General features: G+C 39.7%; 2 long non-coding RNA genes across 3 annotated transcripts; both read right to left on the bottom strand.

Moving 5' to 3' along the window:
- Positions 1-7,581: 7,581 nt before the first annotated feature.
- LOC118485530 lies at positions 7,582-9,278 on the bottom strand. The gene is made up of 3 exons (XR_004876536.1): positions 9,019-9,278; positions 8,282-8,521; positions 7,582-7,920 (listed from the first exon to the last, which is right to left on the bottom strand). It is a non-coding gene; the product is annotated as an uncharacterized LOC118485530 (long non-coding RNA).
- A 387-nt stretch (positions 9,279-9,665) lies between these two features.
- On the bottom strand, positions 9,666-12,294 carry LOC118485529. Of its 2 annotated transcripts, XR_004876535.1 has the most exons (5): positions 12,277-12,294; positions 10,948-11,071; positions 10,760-10,862; positions 9,946-10,398; positions 9,666-9,833 (listed from the first exon to the last, which is right to left on the bottom strand). It is a non-coding gene; the product is annotated as an uncharacterized LOC118485529 (long non-coding RNA). The 2 variants fall into 2 exon arrangements; XR_004876534.1 differs by lacking the exons at positions 9,666-9,833; positions 9,946-10,398 and having other exon boundaries at positions 10,639-10,862.
- Positions 12,295-12,420: the final 126 nt, after the last annotated feature.

Raw genomic sequence — 12,420 nt, 5'->3', positions numbered from 1 at the left:
GAGAATGACCGCGGCCGTGTAGGCCCGGCGGCACAGCCAAAGCGGATGGGGATGAACACAATAAACGGGATGCATATTACCAAAGACTTTCCATGCGGGAAGCGGTTAAAGAATCTGGACGGCACGCAATACGAGCTTAAGGACCTGCCAGAAGACTTCCCTCTGATTTATCCCCCGCGGGATCCGGAGCCGCCGGAGCCGCATGAGCCGGTCGCCGTTGTTCCGCAGCCACCACAGCCGCGTGGACCACCCGGGGCGCCCCAGTTCCCACGCCATGTTATGCCCGGTCCTGACCCGTCACATGAGCGGCTGCTTCGAAACGTGGAGAGAAACAATTATTTGTTAGAGTGGGTGGCTGCGGCGCTGCAGCAGCAGCGACAGCATGACGGGTTACCTCCACTACCCTTCATTGCGGATGCGGACTGGGATCAGCATCAGCGGCAGCAGCAGCATCAGCAGCAGCAGCAGCATCAGGAGCAGCAGCAGCAGCATCAGGAACAGCAGCACTAGTATTTTATCATTTTGTTATGTATGTACAAACTTTGTAATGTATTTTGTAATGTATGTATCAAACTTCGGTGTAAACAGTTTCACATATTTTGAAATGTTATATTTTGAAATTCAGGCAGGTTATAAAAAATTCTGGCAGGTTATTTAAAGTGTTTTGTCGTTACAAACTTAGTTTCGACGCTCGTTAGGCCCGTACGCGCCTTACGGACGACGTCGACTAAATAATAAAAAAAATATTATTTAGTCGACGTCGTCCGTAAGGCGCGTACGGGCCTAACGAGCGTCGAAACTAAGTCCGTCGTTGCCCGTTAGGCCCGTACGCGCCTTACGGAGGACGTCGACTAAATAATAAAAAAAATATTAATTAGTCGACGTCGTCCGTAAGGCGCGTACGGGCCTAACGAGCGTCGAAACTAAGCCCGTCGTTAAAATTTTAACGACGGGCTTAGTTTCGACGCTCGTTAGGCCCGTACGCGCCTTACGGACGACGTCGACTAAATAATAAAAAAATATTATTTAGTCGACGTCGTCCGTAAGGCGCGTACGGGCCTAACGAGCGTCGAAACTAAGTCCGTCGTTGCCCGTTAGGCCCGTACGCGCCTTACGGAGGACGTCGACTAAATAATAAAAAAAATATTATTTAGTCGACGTCGTCCGTAAGGCGCGTACGGGCCTAACGAGCGTCGAAACTAAGTCCGTCGTTGCCCGTTAGGCCCGTACGGGCCTTACGGATGATAAATTTACAAAAATGGTCCCTGAGGTTTGATGTGTTTACAAAATCGGTCCCTGAGGTTTGATGAATTTACAAAAATGGTCCCTGGTGTTTCCAGGATTTACAAAAATGGTCCCTGGTCAATTTCTGAAACACAAGGGACCATTTTATTAAATCCTGGAAACACCAGGGACCACTTTTGTAAACACATCAAACCTCAGGGACCATTTTTGTAAATTTATCATCCGTAAGGCGCGTACGGGCCTAACGGGCAACGACGGACTTAGTTTCGACGCTCGTTAGGCCCGTACGCGCCTTACGGACGACGTCGACTAAATAATAAAAAAAATATTATTTAGTCGACGTCGTCCGTAAGGCGCGTACGGGCCTAACGAGCGTCGAAACTAAGTCCGTCGTTGCCCGTTAGGCCCGTACGCGCCTTACGGCTGATAAATTTACAAAAATGGTCCCTGAGGTTTGATGTGTTTACAAAATCGGTCCCTGAGATTTGATGAATTTACAAAAATGGTCCCTGGTGTTTCCAGGATTTACAAAAATGGTCCCTGGTCAATTTCTGAAACACAAGGGACCATTTTTGTAAATCCTGGAAACACCAGGGACCATTTTTGTAAATTCATCAAACCTCAGGGACCAATTTTGTAAACACATCAAACCTCAGGGACCATTTTTTTAAACATAAACTTACATTGTTTTTTTTTAACGACGTCGGGCCTTACGGGCAACGACGGACTTAGTTTCGACGCTCGTTAGGCCCGTACGCGCCTTACGGACGACGTCGACTAAATAATATTTTTTTTATTATTTAGTCGACGTCGTCCGTAAGGCGCGTACGGGCCTAACGATTGTATCTGGAATACAACAGGTTCTGTGTGAATTTAAAGTTCAGAAGGCTTTATACGCCTCGTATTGACCAATACGCAGCGTATACAAGGTCTCAGTATACGCTGCGTATAGGTCAATACGCAGCCTATTAGCAGTTACTGCATATATGAATTAAGTTCCATGTTCTAACAGCTACGGAACGGAGGATAAACTGGTTAAGGCTTTACGGTTCTAAATGATAGGTCACGAGTTCGATTCATGATAAGGGCCGGTTCTTTAAAGAAGACCCCCTTTTATACTGATTTTATATATATTTACATTTTGGTCCCTGGTGTTTCATTTTTTATAAAAATGGTCCCTGAAGTTTCATGAATATACAAAAATGGTCCCTGTTGTTTGATAATTTAGATAAATGGTCCCTGATGATTCCAGGATTTACAATAATGGTCCCTTATGTTTCTGAAATTGACACAAAGTGTCAAATTTTACCAAGTTTATATACGCTGCATATTGGTCAATACGCAGCGTATAGAAACCTGGCAAAAATTTGACACTTAAAACCTACCAAAATGACCCCAAATGTGCATCAGTTTTCTATACGCTGCGTATTGACCAATACGCAGCGTATAAAGCCTTCTGAACTTTAAATTCACACAGAACCTGTTATATTCCAGAGACACTCGTTAGGCCTGTACGCAGTTACTACATATAAGACGGGCTTAGTTTCGACGCTCGTTAGGCCCGTACGCGCCTTACGGACGACGTCGACTAAATAATAAAAAAATATTATTTAGTCGACGTCGTCCGTAAGGCGCGTACGGGCCTAACGAGCGTCGAAACTAAGTCCGTCGTTGCCCGTTAGGCCCGTACGCGCCTTACGGACGACGTCGACTAAATAATAAAAAAAATATTATTTAGTCGACGTCGTCCGTAAGGCGCGTACGGGCCTAACGAGCGTCGAAACTAAGTCCGTCGTTGCCCGTTAGGCCCGTACGCGCCTTACGGAGGACGTCGACTAAATAATAAAAAAAATATTAATTAGTCGACGTCGTCCGTAAGGCGCGTACGGGCCTAACGAGCGTCGAAACTAAGCCCGTCGTTAAAATTTTAACGACGGGCTTAGTTTCGACGCTCGTTAGGCCCGTACGCGCCTTACGGACGACGTCGACTAAATAATAAAAAAATATTATTTAGTCGACGTCGTCCGTAAGGCGCGTACGGGCCTAACGAGCGTCGAAACTAAGTCCGTCGTTGCCCGTTAGGCCCGTACGCGCCTTACGGAGGACGTCGACTAAATAATAAAAAAAATATTATTTAGTCGACGTCGTCCGTAAGGCGCGTACGGGCCTAACGAGCGTCGAAACTAAACCCGTCGTTAAAATTTTAACGACGGGCTTAGTTTCGACGCTCGTTAGGCCCGTACGCGCCTTACGGACGACGTCGACTAAATAATAAAAAAAATATTATTTAGTCGACGTCGTCCGTAAGGCGCGTACGGGCCTAACGAGCGTCGAAACTAAGTCCGTCGTTGCCCGTTAGGCCCGTACGCGCCTTACGGAGGACGTCGACTAAATAATAAAAAAAATATTATTTAGTCGACGTCGTCCGTAAGGCGCGTACGGGCCTAACGAGCGTCGAAACTAAACCCGTCGTTAAAATTTTAACGACGGGCTTAGTTTCGACGCTTGTTAGGCCCGTACGCGCCTTACGGACGACGTCGACTAAATAATAAAAAAAATATTATTTAGTCGACGTCGTCCGTAAGGCGCGTACGGGCCTAACGAGCGTCGAAACTAAGTCCGTCGTTGCCCGTTAGGCCCGTACGCGCCTTACGGAGGACGTCGACTAAATAATAAAAAAAATATTATTTAGTCGACGTCGTCCGTAAGGCGCGTACGGGCCTAACGAGCGTCGAAACTAAACCCGTCGTTAAAATTTTAACGACGGGCTTAGTTTCGACGCTCGTTAGGCCCGTACGCGCCTTACGGACGACGTCGCCTAACGAGCGTCGAAACTAAGTCCGTCGTTGCCCGTAAGGCCCGACGTCGTTAAAAAAAAAACAATTTAAGTTTATGTTTAAAAAAATGGTCCCTGAGGTTTGATGTGTTTACAAAATTGGTCCCTGAGGTTTGATGAATTTACAAAAATGGTCCCTGGTGTTTCCAGGATTTACAAAAATGGTCCCTTGTGTTTCAGAAATTGACCAGGGACCATTTTTGTAAATCCTGGAAACACCAGGGACCATTTTTGTAAATTCATCAAATCTCAGGGACCGATTTTGTAAACACATCAAACCTCAGGGACCATTTTTGTATATTTATCAGCCGTAAGGCGCGTACGGGCCTAACGGGCAACGACGGACTTAGTTTCGACGCTCGTTAGGCCCGTACGCGCCTTACGGACGACGTCGACTAAATAATATTTTTTTTATTATTTAGTCGACGTCGTCCGTAAGGCGCGTACGGGCCTAACGAGCGTCGAAACTAAGTCCGTCGTTGCCCGTTAGGCCCGTACGCGCCTTACGGATGATAAATTTACAAAAATGGTCCCTGAGGTTTGATGTGTTTACAAAAGTGGTCCCTGGTGTTTCCAGGATTTAATAAAATGGTCCCTTGTGTTTCAGAAATTGACCAGGGACCATTTTTGTAAATCCTGGAAACACCAGGGACCATTTTTGTAAATTCATCAAACCTCAGGGACCGATTTTGTAAACACATCAAACCTCAGGGACCATTTTTGTAAATTTATCATCCGTAAGGCCCGTACGGGCCTAACGGGCAACGACGGACTTAGTTTCGACGCTCGTTAGGCCCGTACGCGCCTTACGGACGACGTCGACTAAATAATATTTTTTTTATTATTTAGTCGACGTCCTCCGTAAGGCGCGTACGGGCCTAACGGGCAACGACGGACTTAGTTTCGACGCTCGTTAGGCCCGTACGCGCCTTACGGACGACGTCGACTAAATAATATTTTTTTTATTATTTAGTCGACGTCGTCCGTAAGGCGCGTACGGGCCTAACGATTGTATCTGGAATACAACAGGTTCTGTGTGAATTTAAAGTTCAGAAGGCTTTATACGCCTCGTATTGACCAATACGCAGCGTATACAAGGTCTCAGTATACGCTGCGTATAGGTCAATACGCAGCCTATAAGCAGTTACTGCATATATGAATTAAGTTCCATGTTCTAACAGCTCCGGAACGGAGGATAAACTGGTTAAGGCTTTAAGGTTCTAAATGATAGGTCACGAGTTCGATTCATGATAAGGGCCGGTTCTTTAAAGAAGACCCCCTTTTATACTGATTTTATATATATTTACATTTTGGTCCCTGGTGTTTAATTTTTTATAAAAATGGTCCCTGAAGTTTCATGAATATACAAAAATGGTCCCTGTTGTTTGATAATTTAGATAAATGGTCCCTGATGTTTCCAGGATTTACAATAATGGTCCCTTATGTTTCTAAAATTGACACAAAATGTTTCCAGGTATGAAGTGTCAAATTTTACCAAGTTTATATACGCTGCGTATTGACCAATACGCAGCGTATAGAAACATGGCAAACATTTGACACTTCAAACCTACCAAAATGACCCCAAATGTGCATCAGTTTTCTATACGCTGCGTATTGGTCAATACGCAGCGTATAGGGCCCTTGTTTTCTGTGCAATGATTGGTAATCAGGCACTGAGATCTATGGTTTATCTACGCTGCGTATTGGTCAATACGCAGCGTCTAGGGTTAACCTTATAGGCTGCGTATTGACCAATACGCAGCGTAGATAAACCCTAACTTTTGCTAGGGTTTGGTGTGCCAATAGGCACTTTAGTGTGCCAATAGGCACACTCTTTTTATTACCTTTTAATATGTAAAATTACTTTTGAATGCCTAATACCACTGGAACTGCATGATACGAGTCTTGAGAGTTGAGTTAAAATCTGCATGAAGATACTGTATCTTTTCTAGGCTTTCTTCACTCGTACTATATATTTGCAAATTCTTCAACATCTGTGACTTTGGATGTGTGTGGTTGATATGCAGAAACCTTGGTAGAATGTCCTCTTTCTTTAACTCTAGTCAAGGGTCAAACAACACACTTTGACATTAGTGGCCAAACCATTGCCTTGAAAATTAATTTTAACAAGAATATAACCAAAACTCATAACACCTTCTAAACACTATTAAAAGAAAGTTAGATTAGTCTACTATAAAAATTAGTATATTTTTTATAATCGTATTTAAAACATTAACCAGAGATGAGGTTAAAAGAAATTAAAGTGTTTGCATGTCAGTCCAACAATCCAACCCATTTCAACCCTTACTAAACCATTTTTCTTAACCCAGACCTCTTTCGACTCGTAACGCAATCCACCCACAATTTCTGTAGGAAAAAAAATATATGCTTACTAGAACTCATCTTGTCCCTTGTTCATTTGTTTAGTCTTTGTCTGGAAACTCATCAACCACTTTGACCCTTTTACTCTAACTTAGCCTCTGGTGTGATAATCTTGGTCTTCTTCAATCTCCGTTAAATACCTTATCACACTTTAGAGTTCACAATACAGCCTAGATTGCCTGTCGCGGAGAAAGAAATGTGACTAAGCGTAATGCCTAGAGTGAATTAATACAACAAAATACAGATGCATACAAGTCTAACACCAACATCATATACAAGGTTTTAACGTATAAGAGTGAACATTACAATTATTTAGATAAAATCCTAAGTTGCCTACTTATATTAGGGCAATCTTTTATTTTTTGTTGGCCAAACTAATATTCGTTAACTTCTGCACATTTCTGCACATTTATGAACTATATACATCTCATCTAGGTTTGATCCTTCAGTTTAGTATACAGATCATGTAACCCGACCCGATACCATACCTGAAACCAGTTTGACCCAAACTGACCACAACCGCAAATTTGTATATCAAATCCTACTCTTGTTACTAAAACCGGTTTGGACTGGAACCTATTTGAAAAACAGGTATAATCAGGGCCGTCCCTAAGAATTCTAAAAAAAAACTTTGGGCCCTGGGCGAGTAGTGAAAATCGAGCCCTAAAATACATATTTTAAAAAAACTATCTATATAAAAAAGCTTAAAATTTATTAAAAAGCTTAAAACATATATATAATTAAAATCATATTTTTTAAAAGATTACGGCCGCGGGAGATTTGGGCCTCGGGTGGTCGCCCGGCCCATCCGCCCCTAAGAGCCGGCCATGGTAATATTGGAAAACTAGCGGTTTAAAAAGGTGAAACGCTTTCAACGCGACCCAAACCGATTTGTGTGGGATCAAATATTTTACTTCATAACCGGCTTACAACTGAGCCGATTTTGACTCAAAACGGTTTTAACCAAACCAAGCTGGTTTTGGTAAACACCCAAATGAAGACTATGAATTATGTTGGGCTAAATGATTGTAAAGTGTAATCAACAATGAACACCGTGATTTATACGAGGAAAAAGCCCTTGATCTTAGAAGATCGCCGGCATAAAAAACCTCGGGTGATGGAAACTACCGATCACCAACTATATTCAAGAAACAACAAACAATTTGATACAACTTCGGATGATATTGAGCTTGTTCCAAGTGAATTCTAGTGTACGGGTTTGAGAGTAGTTTCAGTGTTGCTATAGCAGAGTGTTTGCGAGCAGAGAGTGTTGTGTGTGTATATTATCTCTATCAAGCTCAAATATTCCCTTATAAATTTAGAATTATCCTAGCCAACTAACAATACGAAAAAATGTGCAAGTCCCACACGACGGCTACCCTTCAACATGCACGTGCTTATTTGGAGCATATTCACCGAAATTCTCCCGCATTGACTAAGTTCACGTCACCAAGTACCTGCGAATAAACATTAGAGAAATAGAGAACAATTATTAGTTAACATAAGTAATAATAAGGATCCTTGATCCTCAGACTTCCTGCACCATCCGCTAAGGATAAGTGATCCAGGCTAAATCTCTGGATACATGATTTAGATTATTTAAAATCAATGCCCTAACAACTGAAACAATACTTGTTTGCTTGACATTCTATTTTTTAATATCATTTTTTATCAATTTTAGACAAAAAGAGTTCGGGTTGACACAACCCATTCCATTTTGAACCTCTGACACCAATAACTACTAGCAACCATGTTGATTAGCCAAGGCCTGGGTTAAGTCAAAGTCTGAAAAATTGCTAGTTATTTGAGTTTGCATACCACTTGAACTGTAGGATCGATGCATCTTTATAAGGCTTTGTCCACTGCTGCTTACAGATCCTTCAACATTTGTAACATTGTTTCTATCTCAACATTTTCTTGAATCTCAGGATGTTTCCAGAGCACCTAAATGAACCAAGCCTTTCCCAACAATTATGAAGTTTAGTTGTTTCTCTCTCAAGTGTTTTGAATGTGTGTTGTTGATTTGCATAAACCTTGAGAGAATTTCTTCCTCTTCAACTGCAATTTGAAAAATTCAAGGGTCAAACACAAAAGATAGGCGCAACCATACATATGGGGGAAAATTAATAAAAATGCATAATACCTTCTAACCACTCTAATTATAGAAGTTTAGACTACTATAATTAATAGTATGTTTTTTTTGTAACTATAGTTAAAACATTAATTAGCAATAAGGTTATAAGAAAATTAAAAAGTTTGCACAATGGTCCAACACTTCAACCTAACCTGCCACATTTCAACCCTACTAAAAAGTAATAACCATTTTCATAACTCATACCTGTTTTGACCCGTTACCCAACACACACATTTCTCCAACCATATATTCTGTTAGGAAGGACCCATCACCCAAAATATCAGGAACCCGAGTGAAATTTTAGTAATCAGTCAAAGTTATATACAAAACGTGAGTATAACAAGTTTCATATATCAAATCACTACGCAAACTCAGAAAAATAAACAAGTAATAATCTATAAAAGACTGAAATCCAACATACCTTAAAATAGTTTTCAAAATCTAACGTTAGCTGGATCAGATGTATGTATAAACCTTGTTGCAGTGTGGCAAGATCAATCATGTAATCATCATGCACCCAAAGCAGAGTAAAAATCAGAGGCTCTATTCTAAAAAAAAAATTGGCTTACGATCCTAAAAAACAAAATTTGGTTATATTTATAATCGAACTTTATGTGGGGTGTTGTTTTTGGTGCTACTACTACTCATAAGGTTATAAATGTATCAATATCAGTTAAGTTTATTAAAACGGAATAATGGATTTTAATAATCCAAACTTTTAATTATTGGCCGGAAACGGCCCTAAATTCAAAAATAACCGGTGGTGGCCCCAACTTTTCATATATTGTAAACCAATGGACTTTTACTAAAAAAAACCCTTAATTTCTTTTTGTCTCCTTATCCTTTTTGGAAAGTTTTTCGTATAATGTAAATCAATGGACCGTTACTAAACCGAAAAGGATAAAGAGACAAAAAGAAATTAAGGTTCTTTTTAGTAAAAGTCCATTTGTTTACAATATGTGAAAAGTTGGGACTACCACCAGTTATTTTTAAAGTTGGGACCGTTGCCGGCCAACGACTAAAAGTTTGGATTATTAAAATCCATTATTCCTATTAAAACATCAAACATGCGAAACAAAAAATTCGATTAAAAAATGGTAATGAAGGTGTCTAGATGTATAATGTGAAGTACCAAATGAAATGGGGTCCAATTAACTGCCTTCCCATTCATCTTTCTTTTTAAAAATATCTTCCTAAGCACACATGCCAAATTATGAATCATTGCTCCCATGAATCCTGTAATTTTAAACACAAAATATAATCAAAAGGTGCACATATACTTCTTTTCGGCAACAAATTCATTTGATAACAGATCAAAATCAGTTCATTACAATGAACTTGTGATTACCAGTCGTGTTGGGGTTGAGTTCAGTAAGAGCAGCAATTTCGGCAACAAATTCATTTTTTAACAGCAGTTCAGTTCATAGGGGTAATATTAACAATGCTTTTTCATGATGGTTTGGCAGTGCTGACAAAGACATTTGAAGATAAACCAGTGAGCGTGGTTTCCGTTGCTTGTGGAAGATCACTTATAACTGCACAATAGGAAGAACATCAGACTAGGGCCCTCTGTTTCCTTAGAACCGCAATAACAGAATGTCAGAATCAAGCCTTCCATCCTTGATTATAGATTTTGAACACATAAAGGCTTTCACTTTGGAAACAGGTCATTGGATATTGAATATCAATATCAAGAAGAACATATTCACATAATGATATACTCAAAATACACCAGATTAAACTCAAGAAAAAGACGTTAGACTCATGGGTCGGCCCTGCCTCTGGAAGTTAAACATGGTTCCTGCAGATGCAAAGGTATAATTTAGTTAATGATATGAAATGAATGTACTGTTATGAAGTTATTCTACTGATTATTTAAAATAGAGCAGCTAAAGATATGAATATACACAAAAATGCAGAATGTTTATGTGCAAGATGCACGCCACACATTGTTTGTTTTTTCAAATTCTAGGAATTTAAATTATAATATATATCTTATTTTATTAGGCGAAAAACCTAACTTTGATCTAATTTACTAAACAGAGTTGTTAGCAGTGTTTTGAGTAACATAAGTAGAGTTACACGGGATCATAAATATAAAACAAATTTTAAGGAAGTGAGTAGTTAAACAATAGACTGGTTGATTATGTGAGAGCTCATACATATGAACTTCAGGCGTTAAACCACATGCTATCTTTCTTCTTTCGGCTCAATTAATCTTCATGACTATCTTGCAACATATCAGCGATTTCTTTGATATCTTTGCTGTAGAAAGAAAGAAGTAATCATTATGAATATAATTTAAAGGTAATATCTTTGATATCTTTGCTGTGTTTAGATAATATGTAACCTTTGTTGTTTGAAAGAAAGCAAATTAAAAGTATCCTTGCTGTGGTTTATTTGGATGCAGGGGATATGAGAGATGCGGGGCCAGTAGTGGGAGCCTTTTCCATTACACCTTAATGAAAGATTACCTGCCACAGAGAAAGAAATGTGACTAAGCCTAATGCCTAGAGTACGTGAATGAATTACAACAATAGACAAAAACATACAAGTCTAAAACGAATATATCTATATGCCATATACAAGGTTTTAATGTAAAAGAGTGTATATTACAAGTTGCCTATTTATATTAGGGCAATTTTTTTTTTTATTTTTGATGAACAAAATAATATTTGTAAAATAAGAATTATATACATCTCATCCAGGCTTATCAAAACTCTTTTAAGTAAAATCTTAGAAATTGACAATTGTAATTTACTTAATTAAAATCAAATATGGTATGTTTACTACATATTAGAGACGTACATAAAAACCGGTTTGGATTTTCAAAGCAATTTCTAACCTGACACGATACCACACCTGAAACCGGTTTGACCCACTCCGATTCCAACCCGACCCAAACTGCGAGTTCCTACTCTCGTTACTAAAACCGGTTTGGACTCGAACTTGTTTGATAAAACGGTAAAATATCTGTAAAATTAGGGATTTAAAAAAGTTAAACGGTTTCAATGGGATCCAAACTTATTTGTATAAGAACAAATATTTTTCTTCATATGCGGTTTACGACCGACCGAACGTTTTTAACCAAAATGGTTTTAACCAAACCTGGCCAAACCGAGCCGGTTTTGCTTGAGAAAAAAGAAACAGATGAACACGATGAAATAGTTTAAGTTGGGCTTAATAACCTGTTATGAGTCGAGGTCAACTGTAGTGGCAAAGTCAAATGGGGTGCACATGATTATGGGAGCTGCACGTATACATGAAGCCATGATCTTCATGCATGAGTTTTGGTAGTTAGTTAGTGGTTTATTTATTTAAGTATATTTCCTATTTTGCATGTGTGAAATAAGGGAGATATTGGGGATGCCCATGATCCCACTTCGTAGTAGTGTTTGTTATTGTTATTTCTGTTATTTGTAACCCTTTATAAGGGGAGTTCATGATTGGATAATATAGGCAGAAAATTAATCTCAAGTATCTCTCTAAAATTCTATCAAGTTTCTTTCTATTTTCTTAGGCCAATCGATTATCGGTTGGAACCACATCATAACCTTCCTTAAATGTAAACCAGTTGGGCTTCCAAACTAGTACTGGGCCAGGCCCAAATTAGAAAGAAACCAGGAGCCTAAACTTTTAAAAATTAATAATAAGAGGTTTGACGATGTTAATTGTTAACCTGAGGGTGTGAGCACTGAGCAGTGGTGGTTTGATGATGGGTCGCCGGAATAATTACAATTTTGGAAACCACAGCCAGCTTGTTAAACACCGTACGTCTTTTCCCTAATTCCCTGTTGTTCCAGGCGAGTTTCGTATGGATGAG

Source organism: Helianthus annuus, chromosome 13, assembly GCF_002127325.2.
Source record: "Helianthus annuus cultivar XRQ/B chromosome 13, HanXRQr2.0-SUNRISE, whole genome shotgun sequence".
Lineage (NCBI taxonomy): Eukaryota > Viridiplantae > Streptophyta > Magnoliopsida > Asterales > Asteraceae > Helianthus > Helianthus annuus.
This window is presented reverse-complemented; position numbering and strand designations above follow the sequence as displayed.